The following is a 6769-nucleotide window of genomic DNA, read 5'->3' on the forward strand; positions in this document are numbered from 1 at the left end:
CACATCTGCCTGCCTAAGTTACTTAAGAGGTCCAGTGTCTCATTATAGAGAACCACTCCATTAAGTCCTTAGGCCCTAGCTAAGAGCCCTAGGCCATTTTCTACCCATATCCTCAAGGGGCTGAAATAACATTTTCTAGGCACAAGGGAGAATCCTCCTTGAAAATAAATCCTTCTAATGCTCTTGTGTCACTTTTTCCCCTTGGGTCACATCTGATTATCCAAGCCAAAGAAGATATCTGATTAAAAGTTGTTTTGAAAATGAAGCCTAAAATTATTTTAATAAATTTTCAGGATTACTATAAAGCTGTAAAAATCTTTAACGTTTTCATTGTAAAAAGACCATTTTTCCGGTTTCTTATGTGTCAGTACTCTCTTGGTCATAAGAAATTTTAAAAAACCTTACATAATTTCAAAAGGCTCATATAATTTCAATCATTTGTTCACTCATTTATTATTCCCTTATTTATTAATTTATTCAATTGTTCGATATGATTGTTGATGTTCCAGACAATGTATAAGCTTGGGGAATAAATAAAAAATTGAACAAGAAATAGACCTCGGGAAGTATATGACGATCCAGACACATCAACAAATAATTGCAATATAATATTTTAAGTACTTAATAAAGATAGATACTAAGTGGTAAAGAAGCTCAGAAGGAGTGATAATTTTTTCTGCAGGGGCTGGAAAAGTTTTCACTAAGTAGTGAAATGAGGTAAGTATTCATAATAAGTAGATGTATAGGTAGAAGTTGGGGAAAATGCCATTAATTACAAATTAAATAATTGAGTTAATATGTAGAAAGGATTTAGACTAATGATTGGTACCTAGTAAGTGCCATAGAAGTGTTAGCTGATATTAGTATTACCATCACCATCATCATTGTCTAAACAATACGAGTCATTAGAGTGTTTATCATTTCCAGTCTCTCTTAGGTGATGATTATCTACACTGACATATCACTGTTACTTTCAACTGGTTAATTCCAAGTTCCGAAGGGCCTATTTAATAAAAAATCCAGCAACATCAAAGTAAGGCATGAATAATAATCACCTAGCCTGCTCTAGTCTAGCACACTTTCTTTGTCCGACTAAAATATTGGTCCTTAAGTAAAAAGCTTGTAATAAGGGAAGAGAATAGAAAAAATTAAGGGTAAACTACTCTGTGTTTAGTTTATTAGCTAAGGATTAAAAAATTGAGAAGAAAATTTGTTCCTAACTTTTTCTGGAACACTGTTAGTGTACTTGGGAGTTTTGTTGCAGGATATCTGATGGCAATAGCAAAGGAATATCAGATATTGGCAGTCTATTACTCAGCATACGATAGGTTATGCTGCAAGATCAACACTACAATCTCTCAGTGGATTAACATATAGCAAGTCCGCCATGAGTCTAGAGGCTCTTCAGGGTAACTCCCTTCAAAGTGGCGACTTGGGGATCCAATCGAATCCTTCATTACAGCTATGCCATCTACAACACATGGCTTCCAAGTCACCACAGTAGAGAAAAGAGAACTGGAGAGTCACGCACTGTTTAGCCTGGAAGCAACCTGTGTGGAGTCTACCTCTACTTCCAACTCATTGACGATAACTAGTCACACGACCCTGTTAATTTCATGGGCATTAGGAAATTTGTAGAAGTACATGAGTATTTAGTGAGCAGTAAGAGTCACCACATAATTGTTTACAATGACTAAGCTATTTTTTTACTTATTTATTTATTTAGAGGGGCTGGCCAGTTTTCCAAGTGGCTAGAGTGTGGTGTTATAACACCAAGGTCAAGGGTTCAGCCAACTGTCAAAAACAAAATGCTCAATGTTTATTTATTGCAGAAGGAGAGTTTAGGGAGAAGGCAATTGCTGTTTTTTCCCTTATGGGTGATGTATACTCATTAGATTCACGCTTCTCAATAGATTGAAAAAATCATTTTTTTTTTTTTTTTAATCATACACCATAGCACTTAGAACACAGCTGACAACAATAGAGGTGAAAGAAAGAAAGCAAGAGAGAAAGAGAGAAAAAAGAAAGGGAATTTTTAGATGGAGACAGTACAGCTTATTCACATTATTGCAAGATGACCCAGAAGTCTGCTGCCGGGATTCTGTTCCATTGATTAAATTGATTTCATTATTAGAAATGTAGATAAATTTACTTTATCATTTGTGGAATTACCTGAGGCAACAATCAAAATGACTTAATCCTTTCACTGTTTTCAGAAATAAGCCAGTACTGCATGTCTCTACCCTGTACACTAAATTACCTAACACTTCACTTACCATTTTATCTGCACAAGGGTTTTCCTTGTCTTTCTTAGTGTTCCACTAGAAAATTTTTTTTTGCCCTTGAAATGTTTTATAAGGTAAAAAGAAATAGAGCTTATATTATTTTCCCCATATATTATTACCTTTGCTTATTGTTCCTGCTTCTCTAAAATTTTAATTCATGTCAAAGAAAAATATTTAATTCAGTTATTCTTAAGAAAATAATAACATTCTTCCACCTTAAATATTTTCTCCTGCCATGTTCTATTGTGATATTGTTTAATTTCTTATTTCTCCACTGGAGAAAAACTTGAGAGCACTGTTTTTCTCCATACCTTCACATTTTCCATGTTCTAAACCTTGGAATTGATGTCATTGTGGATAACTGCACCTTTACAACCTTTAAACAGCACTTTAATTGCCAAAGAAAAACAATCCTTTTTTATTTGCAGCAAAGATAGACATCCTGCCCAAGCACAACACTTGGTATATTATATTTATTCAAATATGTCAAAGTCCTAACTCTCCAAAATCTCTAGAAATGGTGCCCAACCAGAGATCCTGGAAAATCCTGATTGATGTAAATGAAGTCCAATCATTATTCTTATTCATAATTCATCAAATTATATTCCCAGATGTCACCATCACTTCCATTAAAAACAACAAATGATTTAAAATCCTAATGCAAATTGATGTATTGATTTCAAAATTCCATCAAAGCATTTGTCTTAGAAACATAATCATACTGCCTGGTGAATAGCTCAATCCAATAAAATCTGTATGTTGCAATTAATTCAAGTCTTATAAGGCCACTTTCTACCAGTACTAATGAAATCTGATAACTCATAATGCTTACGTGTTCTCCACTGCTGGGGTCTTCTAGGCCGGCAGTTGTCAAGTATGCTATCAGAGCAAGCTGGTGTGCAATGATCAGGCATGAGGCATGCTTTAGTGTCTGCTGCAAACAGAAATGTATCAGCATTTTAAAATTCGTGTTCTCCACTGCTGGGGTCTTCTAGGCCGGCAGTTGTCAAGTATGCTATCAGAGCAAGCTGGTGTGCAATAATCAGGCATGAGGCATGCTTTAGTGTCTGCTGCAAACAGAAATGTATCAGCATTTTAAAATTGTATGCTTTTTTTACATATGATATAGAGTGGCTGTAAGCATGCCCTTGTGTCTTTCTGACTCACTTGCTTTAGCTATGTGAGAACTGTGTAGGAACACAGCTTATCCTGAAGAGCAGTCCACAGTTTGCCAGGGAACAGTAAAATGTTAAGAGTTGTAGCAATTATCCCTCATGATGTGTGAAAAAATACTGAGCATTTCTACAACATCTGGGTATTTCCACGGAAATCTATTACACACGTGAATACCGTGGATATCATAACAGAAAAAAGGTTAGGAATCATTGCTTCAGGTAATCCTTGGAGAATACTCCTGATACTAATTTTCTGCTACAATTGGTCTAAAGCAAATAGAATTTTCCCCTTGGCTTTAGTTCTGTGGTATAACATTTCCATATTAAGCCACTTAATAATTCACATCTAAAATGTCAAGTTAATAACTTAGTAGTTTTTCTCTTTCCTCTACTGAAACCATTTTTTAAAATAATAACTTTATTTCTTTCACTAATAGTACATTCCGTTTACCCCCATGAAACTAAGTAACCCAACGCCCTCTACCAACATTGCAAACATTCTGCATCCACTTCAGACAGCAAACATAAAAATATACAGCATTTCAGTTTAAATATACCACTTAAAAGAAGTATAATCTCAAATGACCATTTCTGACTGTTATGTCATCAAGTTTAAATCACAGTAGCATCGTGAAAATACACTGGCGTAGGTAACACATTTCTTATAAATAGTACAACACTCACTCTACCAGAAGCTCTAGAAATTCAAAGAGCTTATCTTAAAAACAAAACAAAACAAAACGAAAAACCCTCAGTGGTATTCCTTAATCCGATAATAAACTCTTAATGACATCTATTTTGCAAGACCCCTGAGCCAGCTTCAATAACTGGCAAATATAGTTTGATCATATATTTAAAATACTGTTCTCCATGTTTTCACAGCAACATACTTCCAGTCTACAGGTCAGTGAAAATGCCTAATTTAACACACAATATATGACCACATAGCTCATGTGCATTTCTCTAAATAGCCCCAAACTCCTTTCAAACAATGAGTCTGTGTGTAAAACAAACATTTAGGCAACTTTAAACTGTCCTGAAGCAAAAAAGACTCAAGTTGCAAATAAGTATTCTATAGGTGGTGTTTTAATAAAAGTCAATTGAAGAATAAAAAGAGCTCCCAACACATCTGAAACCACTTATACCACTATTCCATAAATTAAAGACAGATAAACAATTTAAAATTTATTTGAGTTGAAACATAGACCACTTCTAAGCAGTGTATTCATCCATAGTGAATATTTATAGAAAAGCTCTATTCTTAAAAAAAAAAAAATGTGTTTTTAATGTCGAACTTTGCCAGAATACTTAGCTTTAAGGCTTATTACTTCAAAGTTTTCTCACAACTTTGCCTAGGAGAAAAAATATTGACTATAAAAAATGCTCAAGAATTATTAAAAACCACTTTAGGAAAGCTAGTTAATAAAGATGTTAAATGAAAAAGTCACCCCAAATCCTTACCATATGACAAAATATATTCTTAAGTCATCTTTGTGGGGTTTCTAAAATAGTTGGATAATAGATATATACCTCTTTTTGTTTCTGCCTAACATTTATAAACTTACAACAATTTATTTTTATTTAAGATCACCCAAAATTTAAATAGATTATAATTATAATCAAAAATGGAGGAATGTGGGGCCGGCCCGGTGGCGCACTGCTCCAGTGCACCACTTGGGAGTGCGGTGGCGCTCCCGCCGAGGGTTCGGATCCCACATACAGACTTTTACACAGAATGTTTAGGATTAAGAGCAATAATGCGAACCGCTGGTCTCAAAAGTGTAATATAACAGAATAGAACAGATATTTTGATATTAATTCTGGCAAGCAAAGTTATATAGTTTGTGTCTCCGGTCTTTGCACTGCCTAGAGTCCCCTCCCTGCCAGTTGTTTCTAGCCAAGTTATCTTAGCCAAGTCCTCTCCCATGAGAACTCCAGGACTGGAGCTGAGGCCTCCTGACTGTTCCCATGCACCCCACGTTTGTCCTGTTGAAGCACTAGCGACTCTGAAATGTAATTGTCTCTTCACTTGGTGTATCCCACTAACTAAAAGATTCCTGCTGGCTGAGGCTATATTTCCTTCATTGTGTATTTCTTGCTCCTATCTTCTAGTGGATGTTCAATAAGTAATTGCCAATTACTGCTAAATGGAGGACTCCAAAAATACAATATAAAGACTGGCACTTGAAAAATCATATAAACAATTAGTTTTGATATCAAGAACATAACATATTCATTTTGCCTGAAAATGGTAGTTCTGCTACCACCCATCCAATTTAGATGCTGGGCTAAGGGTTTGGGGAAGACAACATGATTTTGTGAGTATTCAGCCTTTTTAAACAGCTATATAATAGTCTCCATGAAATCTGCCTATAAACCTCAGTGTTCTATGTTATTTTAGTGAAAAATTGCCATAAACTAAAATTGTGTTGTCTCTTCTTCCAGTCTAAGTACTGTTTTATTTTTCAGCCTGAGTTCCCCTGAGTGGCTATTTCAAAGTGCTGTCATTCTTCTTGGGTTCCCTGCTAACTCCCATGTCATCTATAATAGATGACCTCAACTCTTTCCTGAATTTGACCTTCTTTGACTCTGCCATTTCCCTCCCTCCACTCAAGTTTTCTTCATCTGATTATTGTCTTATCTCCTTCTCCCCAGTCTAAGATAAAAAGATACCCAGTCTCCTGTTTTTTGGACCCCATTCTCTTTTATATTTTCTGGCCTTCCCCCATGATGTTAATCTTATTGGTTTATATGCAATTTAGTCTCTGTTTTTTATTAGATCTTTATTTTCACTCTTAATTAAGGTACAGTCAACTCTTGTTATTCACAATAGTTATGTTCTATAAAGTTACCACAAACAGTGAATTAGCAAATACTGAACCATTGCTCCTAGAGGAAATACCGGGCTAGGTTCCAGTGAACTTCTAATCAATTGCAACATATTCATCAGCTAAACAATTAGTTTTGATATCAAGAACATAACATATTCATTTTGCCTGAAAATGGTAGTTCTGCTACCACCCATCCAATTTAGATACTGGGCTAAGGGTTTGGGGAAGACAACATGATTTTGTGAGTATTCAGCCTTTTTAAACAGCTATACAATAGTCTCCATGAAATCTGCCTATAAACCTCAGTGTTCTATGTTATTTTAGTGAAAAATTGCCATACACTAAAATTGTGTTGTCTCTTCTTCCAGTCTAAGTACTGTTTTATTTTTCAGCCTGAGTTCCCCTGAGTGGCTATTCCAAAGTGCTGTCATTCTTCTTGGGTTCCCTGCTAACTCCCATGTCATCTATAATAGATGAC

The sequence above is a fragment of the Galeopterus variegatus genome, unplaced genomic scaffold, assembly GCF_000696425.1.
Source record: "Galeopterus variegatus unplaced genomic scaffold, G_variegatus-3.0.2 Scaffold1224, whole genome shotgun sequence".
NCBI lineage: Eukaryota > Metazoa > Chordata > Mammalia > Dermoptera > Cynocephalidae > Galeopterus > Galeopterus variegatus.